Source organism: Saimiri boliviensis, chromosome 2 (assembly GCF_048565385.1).
Source record: "Saimiri boliviensis isolate mSaiBol1 chromosome 2, mSaiBol1.pri, whole genome shotgun sequence".
Lineage (NCBI taxonomy): Eukaryota > Metazoa > Chordata > Mammalia > Primates > Cebidae > Saimiri > Saimiri boliviensis.
The window spans coordinates 53,355,360-53,383,107 of NC_133450.1; the positions used below are offsets into that span (position 1 = coordinate 53,355,360).

At 38.2% G+C, this 27,748-nt stretch overlaps 1 long non-coding RNA gene across 1 annotated transcript in view; it reads right to left on the reverse strand.

Moving 5' to 3' along the window:
• Positions 1-3,966: 3,966 nt before the first annotated feature.
• The window catches only part of LOC141583565 (uncharacterized), a 164,614-nt gene continuing 140,832 nt past the window's right edge, over positions 3,967-27,748 (reverse strand). Inside the window, exon 3 of the long non-coding RNA XR_012516221.1 lies at positions 3,967-4,123. This is a non-coding gene — a long non-coding RNA (uncharacterized LOC141583565). The remainder of the gene's footprint in view (positions 4,124-27,748) is intronic.

Below are 27,748 nucleotides of genomic sequence, written 5' to 3' on the forward strand. Positions count from 1 at the left end.
TTGGGGACCCCTGCTTTAGAGGATAAAGCTCAGGAGTTAAGAGTATAATCATTCATACGCAGCAGACTAAAGTTCCAACATTAATTCTGTCAGTTGGTGTTTTCATGGGCAAACCACTTATCATCTCAAAGCTTTAGCTCCTTCATCTTTAAAAGGAATATAATTGCTCCTAATTCTTCAGGGTCTTGTAAGACTCCAATGAGAAAGTACATGTATAAATACAGTAAATAATTTTTAGTTTTCTCTTAAACATCTAGTTAACTATATCTATTTCCTTAGGATAAATTCATATAAGTGAAATTACATTACCCATGTATATTTTTAAGGCTCCTGATGCATGTTTTCTAATTGTCCTCAATATACACAATTCCCAATAGCAATATCCCACTGTATCATAACTTTTTGTGAATTGACTTTTTACCTAGAACTAATCTGAGAAGTACTTTTAAAAAGTTCTACAACTTACTTCATCTCTGTCCTCTGCCTACCACAAGGACCGATATACAACACATGCTCAATCAGTGTTTGTTTAACAAATATCTGTTTTTTTTCTTCTAACATGAATAAGCACATCCTTTTCTTTTCTTTTCTTTTTTCTTTTGGAGATGGAGTTTCACTCTTGTTGCCTAGGCTGGAGTGCAATGGTACAATCACAGCTTGCTGTAACCTCCACCTCCCAGATTCAAGCAATTCTCCTACCTCAGCCTCCCAAGTAGCTGGGATTACAGGTGCCCACAACCATACCTGGCTAATTTTTGTAATTTTAGTATACATGGGGTTTCACTATGTTGGCCAGGCTGGTCTTGAACTCCTGACCCAAGTGATCTACCTACATCAGCCTCCTAAAGTGCTGAGATTACAGGCGTGAGCCACTGTGCCCAACCAGCACATCCATTTTTCAAACAGCACCACATTTTCAGAGTTTTGGCGAAGACCCTGCTTCTCATTCATTCTAGAGGCCACTGCTGGTAAACAGAATCAAGTGGGTGACATAGTCAATGGCAACAGTTCTCAACTGAGGAGCTTATTTTAAAATGCAGATTCCCGTGTTCTACTTGCAGAGATTCTAATTGGGAAAGTCTCAATAAGAACCCAAGCATCTGAATGTTTCATTATTAACTTCTAACCACCACCATTCCTGATATAGGTAGTGTGTGTTTTCAATTTTTATAGGCACTGTCTCTGGAATCTTTACCTCATAATACCAGAATTCTCTGAGTTTTTTCCAGCTCTGTGAATCTATAATGCATTTTCTAAAAACATGACTAATCAGAATAAACTCAGAATGCTTATAATTTATACATAATATTTAATGATTAGTAGAAGATTCATTGTTGCTAAACTAGATAGGCTTTCTCTTGATATGGGGGGAAAACAGATGACATAAGGATGAAAAATTCATCCTGGTACCTGTCCACACACAGCCAAATTTCATCCTGGTATTTATTTGTTCATAGTATGGTAAGAACTGAATTGATCTGCTTGATTTTCACAGAAAATAGAAACTATGCTACCATCAGTTTCATTTTGTTTGATCCAGATTTTCCAAAGACAAGGGTTAGGAGTGGCCTCCATAGAGGCCACCAGCATCAAAGCCCATGAAGGCAGAAATAATCAGCGTCCCCATCACCTGCTGTCCTTTAAGGGGCATTCCAAAACTAAAAGACTCAAGTAAAGGTTTGAAGAAGGCAGCCCTCAGAAAGTTCTTCAAGGTCAGCAGGAAAAACTCAAGAACTATCTGCTCATTTTGCAACTTAGACCCAGAAGCCAAATCCAAGAAAGAAGCATGCAGAGCTAAACGACAAATGATGCTAGTAAAGAGAAGCTCTTAAACTTGACTGCCAGTTCATGCAGTTTGGGCTTGTATAGTTCCTGGTACATTTAAATTCAGTTTTACTCAGAATGGTTTCCAACTACCCAACTACCCTGAGCCTCAGATGAGAAAACAGAGATGCTGTCACATCACTCTTGTCTTATATAAAATAGGATGGAGTTGTTGGGAGTATTACATTAGATGACTTGGCAGAGTGCCTGTTAGAAAATACTGGTGGTAAATCATTTTTCTTCTCTTTCCTTCTCTACCCTCACCTCATCTTTACCCCAATCTCTATCTCTGTGCATCTGAATAGACCTGCTAGTTCACATATTCCTTAGGCATATTCCTATGACAGATTCCTATGTCTTACTTTTTAAATAGCCAACAATGATTTGTTGAAAACATGATTATATACCAGCATATTTGTTATGGAGTATATAGTGAAAATATAAATCATGTTTTATCTGGGTGTGGTAGCTTACACCTATAATCCCAGCACTTTGGGAAGCCAACACAGGATGATTGGTTGAGCCCAAGAGTTTGAGACCAGCCTGGGCAACATAGGGAGACCCCATCTCTACCAAAATATAAAAAATTAGTCAGGTGTGAGTGCACACATCTGTAGTCCCAGCTACTCTGAAGACTGAGTCAGGAAAATGGCTTGAGCCTGGGAGGTCAAGGCTGCAGTGAGTCATGATCACACCACTGCACTACAGCCTGGATGATAAAGCAAGGCTCTGTCTCTAAAAAATAAATAAATAATGATTTTTAAATTATACTTTATGTTCTGGGGTGCATGTGCAAAACATGCAGGTTTGTTACATAGTGATACACATGCCATGGTGCCATGGTGATTTGCCGTACCTATCAACCTGTCATCTACATTAGGTATTTCTGCTAATGCTCTCCCTCCTCTAACCTACCACCCACCAACAGGCCCCAGTGTGTGATAGTCCCCTCCCTCTGTCCATGTGTTCTCATTGTTCAACTCCCACTAATGAGTGAGAACATGTGGTGTTTGTTTTTCTGTTCTTGTGTTAGTTTGCTGAAAATGATGGTTTCCAGCTTCCTCCATGTCCCTGGGAAGGACATGAACTGATCCTTTTTTATGGCTGCATAGTATTCCATGGTGTATACGTTTGACATTTTCTTTATCCGGTCTATCACTGATGTGTATTTGGATTGTTCCAGGTCTTTGTTATTGTGAACAGTGCCACAATAAACACACGTATGCATATGTCTTTATAGCAGAATGATTTATAATCCTTTGGGTATATATCCAGTAATGGCATTGCTGGATCAAATGGTATTTCTAGTTCTAGATCCTTGAGAAACCACCACACTGTCTTCCACAATAGTTGAACTAATTTACACTCCCACCAATAGTGTAAAACCATGCCTATTTCTCCACATCCTCTCCTGCATCTGTTGTTTTCTGACTTTTTAATGACTGCCATTCTAACTGACCTAAGATGGTATCTCAATGTGGTTTTCTCTAATGACCAGTGATGATGAGCTTTTTTTTCATATGTTGGCCTGATAAATGTCTTCTTTTGAGAAGTGTCTGTTCATATCTTTGCCCACTTTTTGATGGGGTTGTTTGTCTTTTTCTCATAAATTTGTTTAAGATCTTCGTAGATTCTGGATATTAGCCCTTTGTCAGATGGATAGATTGCAAAACTTTTCTCCCATTCTGTAGGTTGCCTGTTCACTGATGACATTTTCTTTTGCTGTGCTGAAGCTCTTAATTTAATTAGATCTTATTTTTCAATTTTGGCTTTTGTTGCCATTGCTTTTGGTGTTTTAATTATGAAGTCTTTGCCCATGCCTGTGTCCTGAATCATATTTCCTAGGCTTTCTTCTAGGGTTTTATTGTTTTCAGTCTTATGTTTAAGTCTTTAATTCATCTTCAGTTAATTTTTATTTGAGGTGTAAGGAAAGGGTCCAGTTTCAGCTTTCTGCGTATTAGCCAGTTTTCCAAACACCATTTATTAAATAGGGAATCCTTTCTCCATTTCTTGTTTTTGTCAGGTTTGTCAAAGATCAGATGGTTGTAGATGTGTGGTATTATTTCTGAGGAATCTGTTTTGCTCCATTGGTCTATATCTCTGTTTTGGTACCAGTACAATGCTGTTTTGGTTACTGTAGCCTTGTAGTATATTTTAAAGTCAGGTAGTGTGAATTTAATTCATTAAAAATTATCTGCTGAATCCTCCATAAGTACTTTAGAACTCAGAGAAAGAAGGAATCTATGAGCCCAAATCTCCAGAGAAGGTCTCGAGGAGTCATCATGGTTTAACCTTAGTTCTGAAATAAAAACATTTACTGATTATTTACTATGTGTTAATTATACTAAATACCTTACAAGAATTATTTCTATTCAATATTCAAAACAACCCAATAGTTAAGTATTATTATTCTCATTTACTGATTTATAGAGAGTATTTTTCCCAAGGTCACAGTTGGTAAGCAATATAAATGAAAATCCACCCAAGGTCTGGTTGACAGCAAAACCTGTTTTCTAAAATATGAGAATAATTTGCATACAGAGAAAATGCAGGGAGTCTTACAAGAGAGCAGAATAGCATCACCAAGTGATCAGAACCAGGAATGACCAGCATAGTCAGGAAACCATGGGGTGGTGAATGTGGCTAAAACTGAGATTTCATAGCGAGAGGGAAGCCCAAGGAGCCCAAATGCTAACCTAGTACCAGGGATGAAGACATCAGGTTTTACAGACTGTCAGCCACAAGAAGAGATTCAATGATTTCCTTGATCTGGTTAGAGAAATGCAGATGTGAGGGAGACTAGGCTTTGGTATCTATCACCTGACAGGTCTCCTTGTTCTGTCCAGGTGATTCAGGTGTGAGAGAGGTCGCCATCCTCCCCCACTGCTCCCCAAGAGAGGAGTAAATGTTGCTCTGTATCAAAATTTCCCAACAAGCTTAGAAGAATCTCTTTAAAATGATCCTTTTCATTTCAGACACTCGATTCATTTTTTTACTATAAGGGCAGTTGCTTGAAGAGATGATGTTCAGAGGTTGAACTCCTCCAGATCACAGGGGGCCAGTTATTGCCTGTGACCTCCAGAGAGAATGAAGCTTCCTTCAAATGCAGCATCTTAAACATTGGCAAATAAAAATGCCCATTTTAAACAGCAGAGACTTAAGTTAAAAGAAAATTATGTTTTGATTCAACTTGCTCAAAAAACACTTTAATGCTTACCCCAGATTTGCTTTGCTTTGCAATCTAGAAACATATAAATGTAAGTAAATATGTATGTATACCTATGTGTATATAATATATTATGATGTATACATGTAAATCTATACTTGACAACATTCAAACAGGCTTTGAGAAATTTTGATTCCCTGTTTAGTGACAGGATTTAGGATAGAGTACTCCAAAATCTAGCATTAGGCATTTTGGAAAACAGCAGAAGCAGGACAGTCTCTCTGACCTCCTGTCCACTCTTCCCTGAAATGGGACATAGAAACTAGAATCCTCCTCTTTTCTTCTCCCCCAAAGCAAGCCATAAAACCTAGCCGACTTCCTCCTGAAGTAAGTCATGAGACCCCCATTCCAAAGGGGTCCTCCCTATACCAAGAGGAAATAAATGGCTGAAGACACAGAGGCACAGAAAAGAATCTGAACAGGGGACTTTGCTAATTCCCCCCAGTTTATTAGTATAAGGTCTTATACTTCATCCTCCAATCACATTTTTACATGATTATCCATAAAAATGCACAGAGTTTCCTGTGTCTTTGGGTCTTCATTTCTGAAGGCTCTTGCATCACATGAAGCTTATATTAAAGAAATCTGTATGTTTTTCTCTCATTAATCCATCTTTTGTTATAGAGCCCTCTCAGCCATAAGCCTTGTGGTAGGTGAGGAAAAAGATATTACTTTTCTCCCCTACCATAGCTAAGTTTTAAAAGAATATTCTAGAGGAGTCTAATTGTGGTTCAACAAATGAGGGCAGTATATGGTAGTTTCAGGTCACTGTTGGCTGGGATGCCAGTGTTTTCATTATGCCCCTGCTTTTTTTTTTTTTATAGTAATAAGCAGGAAATCATTTAACCCAGATATTAGCTAAGTGTCTCATCAAAGAAAACATTTTTGCTCAGATAGCTTTGCCTTTATCATTACTCTCTCTCTTTTAGGAAAGTACCATTCAATTTACATTAAAGATGTACGATATAATAGACAGGGATAAGAAAAGAGGCAACTCTGGGACAGAGAAATGTTAAGATTTGTTCCACGCACTATTCAGGCAATATTACTCTACAAATAAGCCCTTTTGAGACCCCAACACACCAGGCCCTCTCCACACTTTCACCCCCAAATCAATTCTAGTCTATGCCACGCACCTACACAATTCAAGTTCTCATCATCCTATTGATATAACAAATAGTCCATACATTGGAGACTCAGATATAGAAACCATTCTATATAAAATTATGGCAAGTAACATAAAGAATACAGCAATATTTTATTATTGAAGTTGTAGTCATGGATTCACTCTGCCCTTGAACCGTGAGACCATTGCTGGAAGAAAATTAATGTGATGAAGTAGAAAGTACACTGGCTTTGGCAACAAGTCCCCAGAGTTAGCGTTCCTTCACTGCCCCCACCCGACCCCTGCTTCCTGCCACTTGCTGTGTGACCTCGGATAAGTTATTTCATCTCTCTGATTTTTTCTCTGTATTTAATTTGAAGGTATAAGAATATCTGTTTATACTGTTATACTTTTTTGTGAAGATCAAAAAGCAATCCAGTTAAACGTCATTTGGAAATTTTAAGGTATCAATAAATATCATTGTTGCTGCTTTCACTGTGATTTACAGGGCTAAGAATTCTTGTACCCACTGACGATATAGATTAAGGTTTGCTTAGAAGAACACGTTTCTTATAAAATGCATGCTTGGTCTTCCTTCAGGCACTAAACCACACCATAGTACAACTCATGCATTTAACTATCATTTCCACATAAGACTTATTTGGAACTCATACCGTCAGATCCCCTTGCCTTATGAGATGCTCAAAACACCTTTATCTAGCCTAAAAATCAGAATTTCAGAAGCCATGGCATTGTTCTCCAGGCCTAAGTACACTTTTTTCACTTATCAAAGAAAGATTATACAGCCAGAATAATTAGTATATTGCTGCCTCTTTAAAAGACTTCTCTTCATTGCTCCTGGCTTGTATTGAAACCAGATGGTAAAACCAAGACTGGAACATCCTTCGGTGTCCAGAAGGAGGCCAGTCTGGCCAAAGCATTGTCATTCCTGTCAGCAACCATAGTCAAAAGCATTTTTATAGTTAATCATCAGGAGTGCCTACCAGCTCCAACAGCCATTCATGTAGTATTTGTCAGTGTGAAGGCTCTGTCCACACTACAGATGACACCATGTTGGCAAGAAATGTGTTTCAATATCCTTTAGCAATGAGCTGAGCAAATTTTCATGGCTGATTCCCAAAGCAAACAATAATATAAAATTTGTGCTGGACTTCTTTTTTTACCACATTGAGTGGATAATAATACCTTTCATTTATAAAAACTAACCCCTTAAGTCAAGTTTGCCCTGGAGCATTCATTAAAACATAGGAAGTTAAAGATCTGCAACAAATTACCACAGATAACTTTAAAGAAATTAACCCACCTTAAAATGAACTTTTGTTTCAAAAGATGTGAAGTTGCAATTTTAGACTCTGAGGGGCCTATGTAATTTCATGGATGAGAGCCGACCAGTAAAAGTCCTGTCTCCACCTACAGTTGCAATAATCATTTGCAGCAAAGAGATGGTGAATACAAAAGTGGCATAATTGGAGTAAATGCACTATGCTTTGGAGTTAAAATAGAGGAGTTTTGGTGGCCACAGAAAAGGAAGGCATTGAATGATAACATTTTAAAATGTGTGGAGGGGGTGAGCTGATGAAGCCTTGTATGTAGCTGATGGAGGCTATTCATCTTTAAAGTACCGTGGAGAAGCAAATTCGAATATCTGGAGAAGGATGTCTAAAAATGGCTTCTCCACTTTACAACTGGGGCTTGTCACCATATCAGAGTGACTCAGATGAATATTTCATATGAAAGGTTCAGGTAAAGAAATTTGAAGGAGAAGCTTGGGGCAGCAGAACTCAATTGCAATTACATACTACAATATTGCAAGAGGATCTAACACAGATCTGATTTCTTTGTATAATGGAACTACATGTATAATCAGCAAAACAGTGTTTAGGACACAAACCACAGAAATTTCAGGTTGTAACTGATGAATACTTGCAGAAGCTAGAATCCCATAATACTGAAGTTATTCTGCCTTCCATGATATCTATATAGTGCTTATAATTCATGGTTTCTGCACCAAACAAAGTAAGATGAGATTTGTTAATTTGTTAATATTAACCCTAATATTCTCTAGTATATGGAAGTTCAGATAATGCAGATTAATTTGTTTGGGGCTGTTAACATTTGAAATGTGATGATCAATGTCATTTGTCTTCCTCTGTTTAAAAATGTTTCAGAAATTACCTAAGATATGTGGATTCTGATGGAAGCTTGCTAATTTGGTTTGGTCTTTATCGTTTTTGAAAGAAGAATGGCTATTTTCTCATAAGTAAACCCATAGTTATCATCAGTAATGTTCTCTGTTTTTGAGTTTTTACACTGAGAATATGTTATAACAGCCATCAAAAAGGACAGAAGAAATTTAAAATTAGACATTAATCAGAAATCCTTAACACTGTGAACGGGAATTATTTAATAGCATCTGCTATTTTGAAAGGGTAGCAATTGAAAAAAAAAATTTCGAAAAAGAGTCTAAAAACTTTAGTCAGATTTTTGTTTACAAACTGTTGTGTTATGGCTTGTCCCATGTGAAGTTTAAGAAAAATAGTACAACACATTTAAAAAAATCAAACACCACAGTAGAGAGCAATAACGTAGAATATAGTACAGAGATTTCTTTCCAAGAGCCCACTGCCTAATTTAAATGTCTTTTAACTGGCCAATTATTTTCATTGGTAAGCTAAAATGATTGGAAACAAGCTTCCTCTAACCTCTCACTCTAGTTGTTAACTGAGCCAATCAGGGAAAAAAAGGCTGGTTTTTAATCTACACAGTAAATAGGCTCTTACATTTAAAGAAACATGGCTCTCTTAGCTGCCCTTTGTTAGATTAGAGAAGGGAAGCCTATTTCATTCCTCAAGGAAAAGTTATTTGCTTTGCTTTCTGACATATGAAATGAACTGTAAACAGATTTGCTATAATAAATTAAAATGTCCTGAAAATCATCCCAATACTATAAGAGAGTTTATTCATTAACCATGAATAAAAGACATTCAATGATGAAAGCTATATTAGGCTAAAAAACATTGTTCAGAAAGGAGTTTCAGGATTCTTTCCTTTTTTGCTCCATGTACTATTAAAAAGGAGAGCTGAAAATCACCTGGAAATAATTTTTAAACATTTTAAACAGGGCCCTGATATCAATTTTCTCCTCACATTTGTGTTAAGAAGCTAATAAAATATAGATTACATAAAGTCAAAGGAGCCATATAAGCCTTCACTTGTTATATAAAGGGCCAGAATGTTATATAATATGCATTTTCTTACTAATTCTTCAAATTTTGAATGCTTTGTGTGATAACGAGGAATACTGAATAATGGGATTTAAATGTTTCTAAAAACTAAATATGCACAGAGCATTTGAGCTACTATTGCCAGTAGTTTGGTGACATCTAGTGGAAATAGTGACTTCAGCCTACCTTTCTGAGTTAACTTTAAATCCTACAGCAAAGGGAAAATGTTGAGAAGATGGCTAATCAGTTCCCTACCTTCTTTGCTAAGTAACAAGAGAGCGAGTTTAGCTAAGCCTTCTGAAGAAAAATAACATCCACCTCAATTACTGTGAACAAATTTGTTCTAATTATAAAATACATGGTCTTTGTAAAGAATTTGGAATATGCAAAAACATACAAGAAAATGAAAATTATCTATAATACTTTCACCCACAAGTAAACACCAGTGAAATTGTATGTCTTTTCTTCTAAGCTTTATATATTCATTTTGGTGCTTTTTGTTTTTTGGGTTTTTTTTGTAAGTTAGGTTACTATAAATATAAAATTTTATATCCTGGGTTTTTTGTCATTGTTCCTGTTTTTTGCTTTTGTTTTTGTTTTTGTTTTTTTAAGACAGAGTCTCATTCTGTCGTCCAGGCTGGAGTGCAGTGACACAATCTCAGCTCACTGTAACCTCCATCTCCTCCCAGTTCAAGCAATTCTGCCTCAGCCTCCCAAGTATCTGGGATTACAAGCACTTGCCACCATGCCCAGATAATTTTTGTATTTTTAGTAGAGACGGTTTTCACCACATTGACCAGGCTAGTCTTGAACTCCTGACCTTGTGATCTGCCCGCCTCAGCCTCCCAGTATGCTGAGATTATAGGCTTGAGCCACTACACCCAGGCTTATATCCTGATTTTTAACATTATGTGAGTAGTTTTTTTATTTATCAAATATAAAAATAATCTTAGTTATGAGAGGCAGAGAACTATGTTGTCACTTTTTTTTCAAAGTAGGATGTGACAAGCCTACAGTTTTATGAATCCTAAATTGCAATCCATGAATAATAGAAAAACATGGTTCCAATAAATTTCTTTTATTAGCACACTACACAAAAGACCATGTTATTCATAGAAATGTTTAAAAAATGTGTTTTATGTCAACAAAATTTTAAGGACTTACTATGTTATCAGACACTAAGGGTATCATAAATGAGTAAGGCTCAGAATTTACCATAAGACACAAGGAGTCTAATAGAGTATAATGAAATATTATTTAAGACAATTGATCTGAGTATTTGAAGTGATCCATGTGAAGTAAGAAATTTTTTTTAAAAGACAATGGAATTATGATCAACGTGTGAACTATAACAAAGAGAGGAGTTGTGGTATTTAGAAGAAAGGCAAATGGAACATCTTTAAACAGAAGTTAATGGCTGTGTAGGACTTGGAAGAGTGAGTAAGAATGAAGGATTTTACACATAGAAGAAAGCCTAGACAAAAACAAGCAGCAGGAATGGCCTGGTGTAGGCTGGTATCCCTGGAGAAAAGTCATCACTTCAGAAGATGTGTCTAGAAAGGTGAGCAGAAGCAGATGGCTGAAGATCTTTATCATGAAGGTTATGAAAACCCACTAAAACTTCTTTCTTAAGGACAGTAACATGATTACATTAGCATTTTATAAAATTATGCTGACTGAAGTGGGGAAAATGAATAGCAGAGGAAAAGACCAGCTAGTGGCTGTTGCGGAAATTCAAGGGGAGACAGTAAGGCCTGAACTAAGAAAAAGCAGTGAATTTAAACAGAAAACCAGAGAGTAGGGGCTGTTTAAGACAGGACAAACTGCAGGGTTCAAATATGCTGGGTGACGGAGAAGGAGGTGCCAAAGATGACTGTAGTTCTGGTGTAGGGGACTGATGTCTAGAACAGCATTCAGGCAATTATTAGCTAAAAGAGAAATTCATGATTTTTAGATTATGTGCTTCTATATAGTTTAGGATTGGACAAATCCTAATTTATTTTACCATTATATGATAAATATTAGGGAAAGGGTATACACACCTTATAACACCAATTCTAGTTACTAAACATTTTCTTTGTCATAGAGGTCAAAGAAAAAGAAAATTTGGTACATTCTCACCACCTTGATGACAAAAAGAAATGCTTCTACTGTAGGCACCGAGTGGTTAACGTCTCTAATTGGCCTTAGCACAGTGCCAAGACTCAGGGGGTAAGAAGAGTGCTAAAGAGGTTGGAGACACAATCAAGGAGATTCAAAAGAAAAACTAATTTCAACCATCACTGAGATTTGTCTATATAGAGTGTCATTAGAAAGAGTAAATGACCCGCTGAACTCTTTGGTATTGAGAACACATTTCTAAAATGTGGAGAATATCAAAATTATATCACTCAAAGGCTGTCTCTGCATGCCTCTGTGCACCTATATACATATAAAGTGAAGCAGAGAAATAGCTTGTACAGCGTGTAACTTGGAGATCTGAATTCCCTGAGTAATGGTTACTAGTGATCTAATTCACCAAGTCAACAACAACTATGTATCGTGCCCTTGTCATGTGGCCAGTGCACGTTGCTGCTAGGCAGCGAATGTTTTCGGCTACCACGGATAGAGTGCTCACTTTAGGCTAAGTGCTTAACAAACATTATCCAGCTTAATCCTTTCAACAGCCTATGAGTTTGACCTCATGATGCTTAGGGAGGTTAAGCCATTTGTCCAGGGTCACTCAGCCAGTAAGCAGAGAAGCTAGAGTTCAAACTCTGCTTTCTTCTGACTCCAGAGCTGTGCTTTTAACCATTACACCATCCTGGGTCACTATTTATTTGTTTCCTTTTTTAAAAAATCATTTTTCTTAAATTGTATTGTTATTTATTATTCCACGAGCACAAAGAACTATGCATGGCACTAGCTAAATCTTAGCATCAATATAGAGTTCCATCCCTACTTCAGACTTGTGGCTCCACAACTGGCTAGACAGTGTGCTCCTATGTTGTTTCAGAGTGTGCAGAGCTGGTATGTGAGAGACAGGTGGCAGCCAGTTGCTATGGCAATTGCCTGTCATTAATGATAAAGGGTAATTACTGCAGCAAATTTCTGTTTGGCTTGAAAATCTGACTTTCCCCTTCCCTACAGGAAGCACAATCCTTTATACCCTCTCTACTCACCACGGCCTATCATCTTGTATAAGCTTTACCTCGACCACTTGGCTTTGCTGCAAAGAGCTAAGTAAAGCTTGACTTCTCAAATATTCAGAAAAAATATTAGATGAGTCACAGAATAAAAAAAGCTCAGAAGAAAAGATACACATTTTCCTCCTGTACAGACTGTCTAAACTTGCTTTCCCTTAATTAAGTTTGCAGGAAATAATCCCAAGTATTGCACATTTGTGAACCAAGTTCAGTGATTGCTTGAATGGCCATATGTGATTAATTACTAGATGCTAAGACTGCAAGACCACATAATATTTTTAAACTGACTTACAGAACTATAAATCTATGTACTCAGTATGACTTTCAAATCTTTCCAAGCCAACTAATAACCCTTTTGATGGTAGAAACTGTGTTTTGTATGTCAGGGGCAATGTGGAATAAAAAATTTCATTAGGACCTTTTAATTCAGTGTTCTCTATGAGTTTATAAAGGAAAGTTTCTCTCCATAGTAGGTTATACATTACGGTAGAAAAATATTGTCATAAAATAAATGCCAAAGTAAAAAGCCCAGAATCTGAAAAGCAACACAAAATCAAACACCTGTTAGTCTCTCATTTCTTTCCACCCCTAAACTTGGGGTCCAAGTATGTCTCCTGCCTTAAGTTTCTTTTGAAATGCAACCCATAATTGCTTGGCATACCAACAATGAATCCCCAGGAATTGTTCCTACAAACAAGAGGCCTAGTTATGGCAATAAATTCTGTTTCAAACATCTTTTCCTTTTTTAATCTAGTTCCCACTTATATTCAATACCTAGCCCACAGAGAAGTAGACAAGCTTTTGATCCAAAATAATGGATCGTTCTCCACAAGAATATGTGCTATTCCTTGGAGACTAATGTGCCTACATATCTAGAATCCTAGCCTCAGAGGTTGGCCTGTTAACTGGAGTTTCATTTTGTTCTGTCAAAACTTTTTTATGTGGCCATAGAGACACTGTAGCAGAGAAAATCTGGGCAGAAAACAATCCAAGGGGTGGCTCACCTATATGTGCTGTGCAACAAAGGTGGGAAGTGGGGAGGATTTACTAGCATTTGTTACCCCCAAAACTGTGACTGTGAGAAGCATAGAGATTCAAGCACCCTGGAGCCTATGACATGAACACCAGGCTCTTAACCTGGGAGCAAATATCTCTTTTGATCAATATAGGATGGCTCTTTTTCATCTTTCAAGCCTGCAACTGACAGAAAAAAGATTAAGAGTTACATTCAAAAAGCTATATTCAGCTCACCTATTGCATTTCTGTTCCATAGTACAGCAAATTAAGGGCAAGAAGTCTTGAAGAGAAGGAAAATTGGTAGCAGAATGGATGTGAAGGAGGAAATTGGAGTCAATAAGGTTCGAGATCAATCTTAGCCCATATGCACATCCTTGTTCAATAGGGCTATTACGACTCTAAACATTTGATTAGCTAATTTTTGTGAAGGAGGGGATTTTTACCTGTTTTGTCCCCAGATGTATTCCAAACCTTCTGAAGAGTGCCTGGCCTGTGATAAACTCCTGATGAATATTAGTTGAATATATGACAAAACCATTTTACTCTGTTTCCTGCCATTCTAATCCTTAAATCATTCCATCTTCATTTCAGTTGAAATAACCAGAAAGGCCCATTAATAAGAGGAAGTAAGACCAAATAAAAACAGGCGGAAATGTAAGGCATAGCCCTGATTTCATTACCTTCTTCCAAGATTTGAAACAGAGGCTAGCAATTTTACTCTTGCAATGTGCTGTGTTAATTGAGACAAAAGATAAAGGTCTTATTTCAGAGGCCTTCCTCTAACAAAGGATGCTCTCTGAGACCAAGGGAGTGGGGCTCAGGAGGCCCCCATCAATTGGGAGGAAAGCTTGTGAAAGAAATAGAGCTCTGAGGCATCTAAAGAATCTCTAGACACTGTAACTACAGACCTCTTAAAGAGCACCCCAGGATTTAGAAGGAACTGGACACAACAGTTGCTTCCTCTGACTTTATTCCTTCCCTTTCATCTTCCCATTAACAACAGCTAGCTTCATCAGAGAGGAAAATCACAAGTGGATGGTCCTGTTTCCTCCTACAATTCCTCTCTCTCAGCCTTACCCTTACTATAGTGTTGATTCTCACTCAACCAAGGGCAAATTTCCACTGCTCCTTGGCAATGTCTGGAGGTATTTTTGGTTGCGACAGCTGAGGTGGCAGTGGGGAGGAGGAGGGCTGCTACTGGCATCTAGTGGATTGAGGACAGGGATGTTACTAAACGTCCTATAGTGCACAGGACTGCAACAGCCCCCAAACAATGAATTCTCTGACCTAAAATATTCACAGTGATGAGGTTGAGACACCCTGTTCTCCATTACCTGGCACTGTGTGTCAGATACTAAGGCCAAATGCTTCTCACATGCTTAATCTCATTTAATCCTCACAGGATGATTGAGGCCTCACAAGAAGTTTTGAAGTAAATTTTATTTTATTTTATTTTCTTCATTTTACAGATAAGGACAATAGAGGCTTACAGAGTTTAAGTAACTTGTCCCAAAGCCACACAGCCCATGACGGGGAGCCTGTCACTATACCTAAATCAACCTGGCTCTGAAGCCACACATTACTGCCCCTTTAACTTTTAAAAATGTATTTGTAGAGACAGGGTCTTGCTGTGTTGCCCACGCTGGTCTTGACCTCTTGGCCTGCTTCTAATTCCCAATGCGTCTCACGTCGGCTTACAGGTGTGAGCCACTGCACTTGGCCTAGTTCACATTTTAAAAGTAATATCCCTTGTAATAATGGGTGCAGAGCCCTTGCTTTATGCCAGGTACTGTTATAAGGGCTTCCCTTCATTTGTATTAACACACTAAATCCTCCAATCATATGAGGCAGATATAAATATTATCCACATTGTACAGATGAGGAAACAGATTTAGAGAGGTGAGGTCACACAGCAAAGTGCAGAGCTGGGATCTGGATGCAAGAAGTCTGACTCTAGTTTCTGTAATCCTTCTTAGCCACTATTCTATTTTGCATAGTACATCTACAAAGCTGGGGAAATGGTCACATAAGCCACCTAGTGGAATGTGACCCTTCCTCCTTCAAACCCTGTGCCTCGAATATGATAATAGGAACTAGTCTTCTATCCCTTTGCTATTCTCTGTAGAGCTGCCAAGACCTTGGTAGATCATGATACTAAAAGTATGGAGATCAGAAATAAACTCCTCTAGCTTAACTAGCCCCTGAAGGCAAACCAGCATCGCCCTCACTTATTGCTTTGAAATTCTCTTTCATTGTTTGCATAAAATTTCCCTTTATTAAGTGTAAGATTTGAAAAGGTTTTCAAATAATTACTACAGTTAGTCTAAATTAAAAATGCTAAGAAGAAAACTGTTTGCAATTAGGATTTGCATAATTTCTTTAACACTGCCTAAGTCATCTACATTTGCAGCTAAAAGTAGGGCAGTATTTTGGATGAAACAAAATGATGAAAGCCATTTGCCTGACCTTTGACATTTCTTTTACAAATACCTCAACTTATTGTGGGAACCCAAGTAATTAAATACTTAAGTCCTTTTTCAGAGAATTTTTATTAATTAAAAAATTTCTTATGTCTCATGTGAACTTTATAAAAGGAAGAAGGTTAATTTGTGAGTTTTCATACATGTCAGTAGATCTTGTCAATAATTTTTCTTCATAGATGGCCCTCACAATCTCTCAAATTCCATCAGAAAAAGACTCAACTTCTCTCACTTAAAAAAAAAAGAAACCACGTTTATGGGTACCTATATATAACTGTAAATTTACATAAATATATACATCGCCTACTGCCAATTAGTACGCATTTATGAACAGTGCCCAATAACCCTGATGATAAGTGAAAGTACATCAGTGATGAGATGTCTCTGGGAAACCAATGGGTATCTCAGCAAGTATTTAACTTAAGAGTAGGTGGAGGAGACTCATTACTGGCCTGGCTTGTTGCCTTGTTCTGTTTGAAACCTTGATTAAAGAAATAACAAACATGGAATGCTAATTAAACTGTTTGACCAATTTCAATAAACAAGCAGTCTAATTTAGGGAGTGCAGAGAGGGGATAAAACACTATGGCTCTGCTATTCATTTTCTTACACCAGTTCTTTGATTCCTGCTATAAGAGTTCATGTCCCCAAAGGCCTCTAGATCAGCAGGGTAGCTGATTCTATGGTAAAGAGAGAGAGAAAATGTGTCAACTTGGTGAAGCTCGCTACAAGCTACAGCTTGCAGGACTCCCTGAGATCACAGCCCATGATTTCAGCCTGTGCTGCTCACGGACTGTCACCTAGTACAGCATGTTATGAGCAGTGAAGAATGTGTTTAAGTATAAATAGTCTTGCCCGGCTTGAGCAACCAAAACTGTTCCTTTAGTTCAGTGCACACACAGCTTGGAGGCCAGTGTCCTGGGCATAGCAGTTGTATCTCCACAAAAAAACGAATGTCAGCAATACCCTAGTTTATAATATTGTCTATTAGACAGTGCATAAAGGCCTGCACTCTGTGTACATACCGTAGCCACATAGAAAACATGACCAAATGAGCCTGCTTTTAGCCTACTGCCTCATACGGCGGTAATTAAAGAGAACTGCCTTTTGATTTGCAACTATTTGCTGTTCTGTAGGAAAAACAGAGCTTAGACCATCTTGTTCCATTTGTTGTTGCCATGCTTAATCTTCTGATTCATGAGGAATTATTACACCCAGAACCTATGGGGAATTTGATTGTTTGGCTCCTACTTCTCTGGCACACGTAATTGTGAAGGAGGAGGATCTATAGATTAACATTTTTTAAAAGCTTCAGCCAAGAAAAAAATAAATGAAAGGAGGTGGAATTTTTTGTAAAACCTCATATTGAATGACATCCAGGGTTGAAACAATGCCAGAACTGAGCTTAAGAGAAAACATCAATACCTAAACAGGAGGTCAAACCAAGGCCATACAGCCCACAAGTTTGATCCCATCACCTTTAACTTGGATATCAGCACACCCCATCTATCTCATGGATATATGTAGATAATGGGAATACGTTTTGCATGTGTGGATAAAAATATAAGATGAAATGGTTTTGTGAATATTTTAGGTCTATTTTAATTGCTTTTTAATGCTAAAGCTCCAGTGTTTTAAAATGCCCCTTTGGCCTCTGAAGCGTCATTGAAAAATCAACTCAAAAAGACAAATTAATTGGGAAAAAGGCATACACATTTATTTAATATGTATACACAGTAAAGTCCAGAATGAAGACCCAAAGATACAGGGAAATCATCCATTTTTACAGTTAAGTTCAATAAAGTATAAACAGACATGTAGAAATGTGACTGGACAAAGGGGTATGGTCTAACGCCAATAGACTGAGAGGGAAAACAGAGCAAGGCCTGTCTGTCTGGATTCTTCTTGGCCTCTCTGAGCCGCTTTCCTTCCTTCTGCATATGGGGCAGGACCCTCTCTAGAGTGGGGGCCTTATCACCTACAGTCAAGAAGGTAGATCAGATAATTTCTTTATGGCCAGTTTCTACACAAAAAGACTGATGAAAAGTTAGAGTAATGTTTTCAGGTGTTTTTTAAATATATATAAATATGTTTTATTGCACTTTAGGTTCTGGGGTACATGTAAAGAACATGCAAGATTGTTGCACAGGTACATACATGGCAATGTGGTTTGCTGCCTCCATCCCCCCATCACCTATATCTGGCATTTCTTCCCATGTTATCCCTCCCCAACCTCCCTACCCTCCACTGCCCCTAACCTCTGCTGTCCCTCTCCTCCGCCGTCCCTCCCCTATGCCCCACCAACTGACCACACTATGTGATGCTCCCCTCCCTGTGTCCATGTGTTCATTGTTCAACACCTGCCTATGATTAAGAACATGTGGTGTTTGATTTTCTGTTCTTACATCACTTTGCTGACAATGATGGTTTCCAGATTCAACCATGTCCCTACAAAGGACACAAACTCATCATTTTTTATGGCTGCGTAGTATTCCATGGTGTATATGTGCCACATTTTCCTTGTCTGGTCTATCATTGATGGGCATTTGGGTTGGTTCCAGGTCTTTGCTTTGTAAACAGTGCCACCATGAACATATGTGTGCATGTGTCTTTATAATAAAATGATTTATAATCCTTTGGATATATACCCAGTAATGGGATTGCTGGGTCAAATTGAATTTCTATTTCTAGGTCCTTGAGCAATCACCACACTAATGGTTGAACTAATTTGCACTTCCAACAATAGTGTAAAAGTGTTCCTATTTCTCCACATCCTCTCCAGCATCTGTTGTCTCAAGATTTTTTAATGATATCCATTCTAACTGGTGTGAGATGGTATCTCCATGTGGTTTTGATTTGCATTTTTCTAATGACCAGGGATAATAAGCATTTTTTTCATATGTTTGTTGGCCTCATAAATGTCTTCTTCTGAAAACTGTCTGTTCATATCCTTCACCCACTTTTGAATGGGTTTGTTTTTTTGTTTTCTTGTAAATCTGTATTAGTTCTGGGTACATTCTGGATATTAGCTCTTTGTCAGATGGGTAGATTGCAAAAATTTTTTTCCCATTCTGTTGGTTGCCAGGTCACTCTAATGATTGTTTCTTTTGCTGTACAGAAGCTCTGGAGTTTAATTAGATCTCATTTGTCTATTTTGGCTTTTGTTGCCAATGCTTTTGGTGTTTTAGTCATGAAGTCCTTACCTACACCTATGTCCTCAATGGTTTTGCCTCGGTTTTCTTCTAGGGTTTTTATGGTGTTAGGTCTTATGTTTAAGCCTTTAATCTATCTGGAGTTAATTTTAGTGTAAGGTGTCAGGAAGGGGTCTAGTTTCTGCTTTATGCACATGGCTAGCCAATTTTCCCAACACCATTTATTAAACAGGGAATCCTTTCCCCATTGCTTGTTTTTGTCAGGTTTGTCAAAGATCAGGTGGTTGTAGATGTGTGACATGGGCTCCGAGGTCTCTGTTCTGTTCCATTGGTCTATATCTCTGTTTTGGTACCAGTACCATGCTGTTTTGATTACAGTAGGCTTGTAGTATAGTTTGAAGTCAGGTAGTGTGATGCCTCCAGTTTTGTTCTTTTTGCTTAGAATTGTCTTGGCTATGTGGGCTCTCTTTTGGTTCCATATAAAGTTTAAGGTGGTTTTTCTAGTTCTGTGAAGAGGGTCATAGGTAGCTTGATGGAGATAGCATTGAATCTATAAATTACTTTTGGCAGCATGGCCATTTTTACGATATTGATTCTTCCTAAACAAGAGCATGGAATATTTTTCCATCTGTTTGCATCCTCTGTTATTTCCTTGAGTAGTGATTTGTAGTTCTCCTTGAAGAGGTCCTTTACATCCTTTGTTAGTTGTATTCCTAGGTATTTTATTTTCTTTGTAGCAATTGTGAATGGCATTTCATTCTTGATATGGCTCTCTTTAAGTCTGTTATTGGTGTATAGGAATGCTTGTGATTTCTGCACATTGATTTTGTATCCTGAGACTCTGCTGAAGTTGCTTATCAGCTTAAAGAGATATTGGGCTGAGATGATGTGGTCTTCTAAATATACAATCATGTTGTCTGCAAATAGAGACAGTTTGACTTCCTCCTTTTCTAATTGAATACCCTTTATTTCCTTTTCTAGTCTGATTACTCTGGCCAGAACTTCCAATACTATATTGAATAGGAGTGGTGAGAGAGGACATCCTTCTCTAGTGCCAGATTTCAAAGGGAATGCTTTCAGTTTTTGCCCATTTGTTATGATACTGGCTGTGGGTTTGTTGTAAATAGCTTTTATTATTTTGAGATATGTTTGATCAGTACCTAGTTTATTGAGAGTTTTTAGCATAAAGGCTGTTGAATTTTTTCGAATACCTTCTCTGTATCTATTGAGATGATCATGTGGTTTTTGTCTTTGGCTCTATTTATGTGGTGGATTACATTTATAGACTTGCATATGTTGAACCAGGCTTGCGTCCTCGGGATGAAGCCGACTTGATTGTGATGGATAAGCTTTCCGATGTGCTGTTGCAATAGGCTTGCCAGTATTTTATTGAAGATTTTTGCCTCTATGATCATTATGGAGATTGGCCTGAAGTTTCTTTTTTTGTTGAGTCTCTGCCATGTTTTTGTATCCAGATGATGTTGGTCTCATAAAACGAGTTGGGAAGGATTCCTCTTTTTGGATTGTTTGGAATAGTTTCAGAAGGAGTGGTACCAGCTCCTCTTTGTAAGTCTGTTAGAATTTGGCTGTGAACCCATCTGGACCTGGACTGTTTTTTTGTTGGTAGGCTATTAATTGCTGCCTCAACTTCGGCCCTTGTTATTGGTCTATTCAGGGTTTCAATTTCTTCCTGGTTTAGGCTTGGGAAAGTGTAAGTGTCCAGGAATTTATCCATTTCTTTCAGGTTTACTGGTTTATGTGCACAGAGTTGTTTGAAGTAATCTCTGATGGTAGTTTGTATTTCTGTGGAATCGGCAGTGATATCCCCTTTATCGTTTTTTATTGCATCTCTTTGATTCTTCTCGCTTTTCTTTTTTATTAATATGGCTAGAAGTCTATTTTGTTGATCTTTTCAAAAAACCAGCTCCTGGATTTATTGATTTTTTGAAGGGCTTTTTGTGTCTCTATTTCCTTGAGTTCTACTCTGATCTTAGTTATTTCTTGTCTTCTGCTAGCTTTTGAATTTTTTTTTTATCTTGCTCCTCCAGCTTTCAATTTTGTTGATAGGGTATCAATTTTAGATCTTTCCTTGATGCTCATATGGGCATTTATTGCTATAAATTTTCCTCTAGACACTGCTTTACATGTTTCCCAGAGATTCTGGTACATTGTGTCTTTGTTCTCATTGGTTTCAAAGAACATCTTTATTTCTGCCTTCATTTCCTTGTTTATCCAGTCAACATTCAAGAGCCGGTTGTTCAGTTTCCATGAAGTTGTGTGATTCTGAGTTAGTTTCTTAATCCTGAGGTCTAATTTGATTGCAATGTGGTCTGAGAGACTGTTTGTTATGATTTCCATTCTTTTGCATTTGCTGAAGAGTGATTTACTTCCAATTATGTAGTCAATTTAGAGTCGGTGTGATGTGGTGCTGAGAAGAATGTACATTCTGTGGATTGGGGGTGGAGAATTCTGTAGATGTCTATTAGATTTGCTTGGTCCAGATCTGAGTTCAAGTCCTGGATATCGTTCTTAATTTTCTATCCCACTGATGTGTCTAATATTGACTGTGAAGTGTTAAAGTCTATCACTACTATTTTTTTGGGAGTCTAAGTCTCTTTGTAGGTCATTAAGAACTTGCTTTACATATCTGGGTGATCCTGTATTGGGTATGTATATATTTAGGATCATTAGTTCTTCTTGTTGCATTGATCCTATGTAATGTCCTTCTTTGTCTCTTTTGATCGTTGTTGGTTAAAAGTCTATTTTATCAGAGATGAGGATTGCAACTCCTGTTTTGTTTTGTTTTGTTTTTCTCTCCATTTGCTTGGTAAATCTCCCTCCATCTCTTTATTTTGAGCCTATGTGTGTCCTTGCATGTGAGATGGATTTCCTGGATACAGCACACCAATGGGTTTTGACTTTTTATCCAATTTACCAGTCTGTGTCTTTTGATTGGGGCATGTAGCCCATTTACATTTAAGGTTAATATTGTTATGTGTGAATTTGATCCTGCCATTTTGATGCTAGCAGGTTGTTTTGCCCATTAATTGATGCAGTTTCTTCATCGTGTCAATGCTCTTTACCACTTGGTACATTTTTGGAGTGGTTGATACTGGTTGTTCCTTTCTATGTTTAGTGCTTCTTTCAGGAGCTCTTGTAAGGCCGGCCTAGTGGTGACGAAATCTCTGAGCAACTGCTTGTTCATAAAGGATTTTATTTCTCCTTCACTTATGAAGCTTAGTTTGGCTGGATAGGAAATTCTAGGTTAAAGGTTCTTTTCTTTAAGGATGTTGAATATTGGCACCCACTCTCTTCTGGCTTATAACGTTTCTGCCAAGAGACCTGCTATCAGTCTGATGGCCTTCCCTTTGTGGGTAACCCAACCTTTCTCTCTGGCTGCCCTTAGCATTTTTTCCTTCATTTCAACCCTGGTGAATCTGACGATTATGTGCCTTAGGGTTGCTCTTCTTGAGGAATATCTTTGTGGTGTTCTCTCTATTTCCTGGACTTGAATATTGGCATGCCTTGTTAGATTGGGGAAGTTCTCCTGGATAATATCCTGAAGAGTGTTTTCCAGCTTGGATTCATTCTCTCTGTCACATTCAGGTACACCTATCAAATTTAGGTCTTTTCACATAATCCCATATTTCTTGGAAGCTTTGTTCATTTCTTCTCACTCTTTTTTCTCTAATCTTGCCTTCTCATTTTATTTCATTGAGTTGATCTACAATCTGTGGTATCCTTTCTTCTGCTTGGTCAATTTGGCTACTGAAACGTGTATGCTTCTTGAAGTTTTCATGTTGTGTTTTTCAGCTCTATCAGGGCATTTATATTCTTCTCTAAGCTGTTATTCTCATTAGCATTTCGTCAAACCTTTTTTCAAGGTTTTGGGTTAGAACATGTTCTTTTAGCTCAGAGAATTTTGTTATTACCCACCTTCTGAAGCCTGTTTTTGTCAATTTATCAGATTCATTCTCCATCCAGCTTTGTTTCCTTGCTGGTGAGGAGTTGTGATCCCTTGGAGAAGGAGAGGTTTTCTGGTTTTGGGTGTTTTCATCCTTTTTGCACTGGTTTCTTCCCATCTTTGTGGATTTATCTGCCTGTGGTCTTTGTATCTACCTGTGACTTTTGGATGGGATCTCTGAGTGGATTTCCTTTTGGTTGATGATGAAGTTATTTCTTTCTGTTTTTTAGTTTTCATTCTAACAGGCCCCTCTGCTGCAGGACTGCTGGAGGTCCACTCCAGACCCTGCTTGCTGGGGATCACCTGCAGCAGCTACAGAATAGTAGGGATTTCTGCCAGTTTCTTCTTCTGTTATCTTCATCCCAAAAGGATACCCACCAGATGTCAGCCTGAGCTCTCCTTTATGAGGTGTCCCTTTGGATATATGCAGGTCCGGGAGCTGCTTGAGGAGACAGTCTGACCCTTATAAAACTCAAGTGCTGAGCTGTGAGCTCCATTGTTCTGTTCAGAGCTGCTGGGCAGGTACATTTAAGTCTGCTGCAGTGGAACTCATAACTGCCTTTTTTCCCAGGTGCTCTGTCCTGGGAAGATGGGGCTTTATTTATAAGTTCCTGATGTGTTGCTGCCTTTTTTCAAAGATGCCCTGCCCAGCAAGGAGGTAGCCTAGTTACAGAGTGCCAACAGAGGCATTGCTGAGCTGCTGTGGGCTCTGCCCAGCTGCTGTGTGAACTTCCTTTTGGTTTTATTTATAGAGGTATAGTTAGAACTGCCTTGATAATGGTGGTCTGCCTCAGTAATGGCAGACTGCCTCTGTAATGGCGGACTGCCTCAATAATGGTGGACTGCCTCAATAACGGTGGACTGCCTCAGTAGTAGTGGACTGATCAGTAATGGTAGATGCCCTTCCCTGCACAGAGCTGGACCATCCCAGTTCCAGCTGCCCTTGCAGTGAATCTCACAGTCCAGAGCATCTCAGATTGCTGGTCTTTGTGAGGGTGGGACCTGCTAAGCCAGATCACCTGGCTCCCTGTTTCAACCCCCCTTTTTTTCAGTTGAATAGGCAGCTCTGTCTTCCAGGTGTTCCAGGCACCAGTTGAAATGAATGCCGAGATTCGTGTGAGTTTTTGTGTGGAGACCCTCTGCGCCAGCTAAAACAGCAGTGTTCAAAACTTGTGGCACTTTTCAACCCGGAATCTCCTGGTCTGTGGGCAGTAATAACTTGTTTGGAAATGCAGTGATCACTTATCCTCTGTGTTGTTCTCGCTGGGGACTGCACTCCAGAGCTGTTCCTATTTGGCCATCTTGGATCTCCTATTTTCAGGTTTTATGACTTGGGAAAAGTGGGTTGGGAAAAGTGGAGTCTGGTTTCTATACCTGCTTTGGGGAAGAGGGATTCTAGTTTCTATAGCTAGCCTTGTGGGGAATAAGACTGAGAGGCAGTCAGGCATGAGTAGGAGGAGGTCCAAGAATAACTTCTGCTTCTGAAACTTCTTCTGAGGCCTTTAGTTTGGGATATTGTTTTCTGAGCCCCAACAGCAGGAAAGACTTGATACTTCATATTGTATCAATACACTTTTGGATGCTGCTAAGTTATGCAGACAGATGGATGAGTGCAACAGCAGAGACCTTAAGCCCCAACCATGCTCCTAGGATGCTTGCATTTCAGCAGCAGGCTTCCAGCTGCCAGGGTCAGTATCTCTATACCTAGTGACTTTCTGGAGCTATGGCAGACTCTGATGCTATAGTAGCAGGACAATGACTCTCTCAGGAGTCAGTAAATGACTACCTCAGCTCCCTCACCCATTCGGAAAGATTATTTGCACATTTGACTTCCATCCTTTCCCAGAGTTCACCATCGGATTAAGTTCCAGTTGCCCGTGACAGTAGCTGGTTAAATACCACAAGTTTTATTGGCTGCCTTTCCTTCCTTTAATCACCTCCCTATTCCTCTATAGATACTCCCTGCATCTAGAGTCTTTGTCTCAGGATCTACTTCTGGGAGAACCCAAACAAAGACAGGTATCATCCCTTCAAAGACTGCACAATCTGATGAGGAAGATGAGATTAGAAAAGAACAGGAGAAGAGATGAAATAGCTACATCTATTGTATGGTAAATGTAATTATGTGGGTCAGAGACATCACATGCCAAGAAATGTGGTGTTTTCTTTGTTTATTATCTCTCTCCCTGGGTAAGCTCATATGATTTGTTTATTCGACAAATATTTATTGCCTGCCTACTACCTGCAAGGCAGTAATACAACAACAAACCAAAAAATCCCAATTTACATGCCATATAGATACATAAACTCATAGGTCATGTGGTAGTAAGTGTTGCAAAAACAATAAAGCAGATGTATTTGCCTGGTTGGAGCACCGTGATAAGATAACACAGACTGTGTGGTTTAAGCAACAGAGTTTTTGTTTTGTTTTGTTTTGTTTTGTGGTTTTTGTTTGTCTTTGTTTTTTTTTCTCACAGTTCTAGAAGCTAGAAGTCCAAGATCAGGGTACCACCAGAATTGGTTTCTGGTGAGGCCTCTCTTTCTGGCTTCTAGGTGGCCACCTGCTCACTGTGTCATCATCACATGGCCTCTTCTCTGTAAAGAGAGAGACCTCTCTGGTGTCTATTCTTCTTCTAATTACTCCAGTCCTGTTGAATTAGGTTCTCACCTTCATTACCTCATTCAACATTTATTACTTCCTGATCCACTGAAAAGGTGTATCTCTTGGGAACCCAGGAATCTTCATTTAAAGGTCACCAGATAATAGTGAAATACATAATTAAAGGATCAGAGGGTTAAACTATAAGATGAGCATAAACTGGACCAAAATATAAACATGTAAAGTGAACTGAAGGGGCCAAATGGCCATCATACTTACACGTTGATTAAATTATGCAACTCATTCTAAACAAAGAATATGTGGTATGGGGAAAAGCAAAACAAAACCAAAAAACTAGAAAGAAGGATCAAGCAGCCAGACACAACTTTTCCAGGACAGAGAGAACAATCCTCAAAGGACCTCCAATATTCTGGTTGTATTCATCAAACCAATTCTCCCCTAAGGTGGATAGCTCAGGCTATCTTCCGGCTTCCGTTAAACATGAAATAAAACCTCATTCCAATTATTCAATTCCCTGTTCTCCAAGCAACTTTGCAATAATATTTTGGGTTTTCCTCATACTTCTGCCTATAGGAAGGGATTAATCATTTCTAAAGAAAAAATACTCTGTAATATCCTATAAGAGCATGAAAAACACTTTATTTGATACACAATTGAATCCATTCAAATTATGCTATTCATTTAACTCACTATCCATTTCTTGAAATGTTTACATTTACTTATTTTCCATCCTTCTTTAATTGCCTGACCCATCATGTTCCAATCAAAACTAAATTCTATGAAGTAACTGCATATAATTTTATTGTGAATCTTGTCTTACCAAAATAGTGAATAGAAAACCAAGTCTTGTTAATTACAAATGCTGAGATTTCTATTTCTGTTAAAGAATGAAAGCCCATGAAGTTCACTGAGTTGTTAGACTTACTGCTTTAAAGTGTACATTATTTTTAATTATTTGGTGTCGTGATGAGGTCACAGAAAAAATATATAGGCGCTCTTTTAGAATATTTCTTCTCATGGGATATAGTCATACACTGAATAACAAAGTTTCAGCCAATCACAAATCACATATACCATGGTGGTCCCATAAGATTACAATACTGTATTTTTACTGTACATTTTCTATGCTTAGATACACAAGTACTTATCATTATGTTACAATTGCCTGCAGCATTCAATACAGTAATATGCAAGCCTGAGAGCAATAGGCTGTCCCATAAAGTCTAGCTGTGTAGTAGGCTATATCATCTATGTTTGTATGTGTGCACCCTATGATGTTCCCACAGTGACAAAATCACCTAACAATGCATTTCTTGGAATGTATCCTGACGTTAAGTCAAAATTTTCTATATGCTCTATATTCTGTGGGCTGCCCTTAGTTAGTTATTGCATTTGCTTGCAAGTTTACAATTAATGGTCAGTTTTTTAAGTTAATTTTCCAGAATAACTAGCAAGGTCTAGCCACTCAGCTTTAATTTACTTTATTCTACAACTTAAAATATTGATATTTCAATATCTTGCACTTTGGCTCAACAAAAATGATAATATTTCATGTTTTCTCGGGCCCTTACTCCAAATCTTCAGAGGCTTTAAATTACCTGGTTCCCTCTACAGGCAAGTGAGGACAAAAATGATGTGCTTTATTTTATAATTGAGTCTATATGGAAAGAGAAGAGAGGGAAATAATTCAATAAACTTTAAGTATCCTGTTCATTCTGAATATTTGCAAATGAAATCCCTGATGCAGAATGGAATTCCTATGAAAGCTCTCTTCTCATTATGTCTTTGGTTAGCCTGCTAGTTTCAGCTGTGTTACTTTTATTGCCGTTTTCAGCAAGAACTCAAAAGAGAAACGATAGGAACTCAAACAGAATGACTAAATTGTAATAAAAAGATAATGAACTCCTATGCAACAGGACAGCAAATGAGA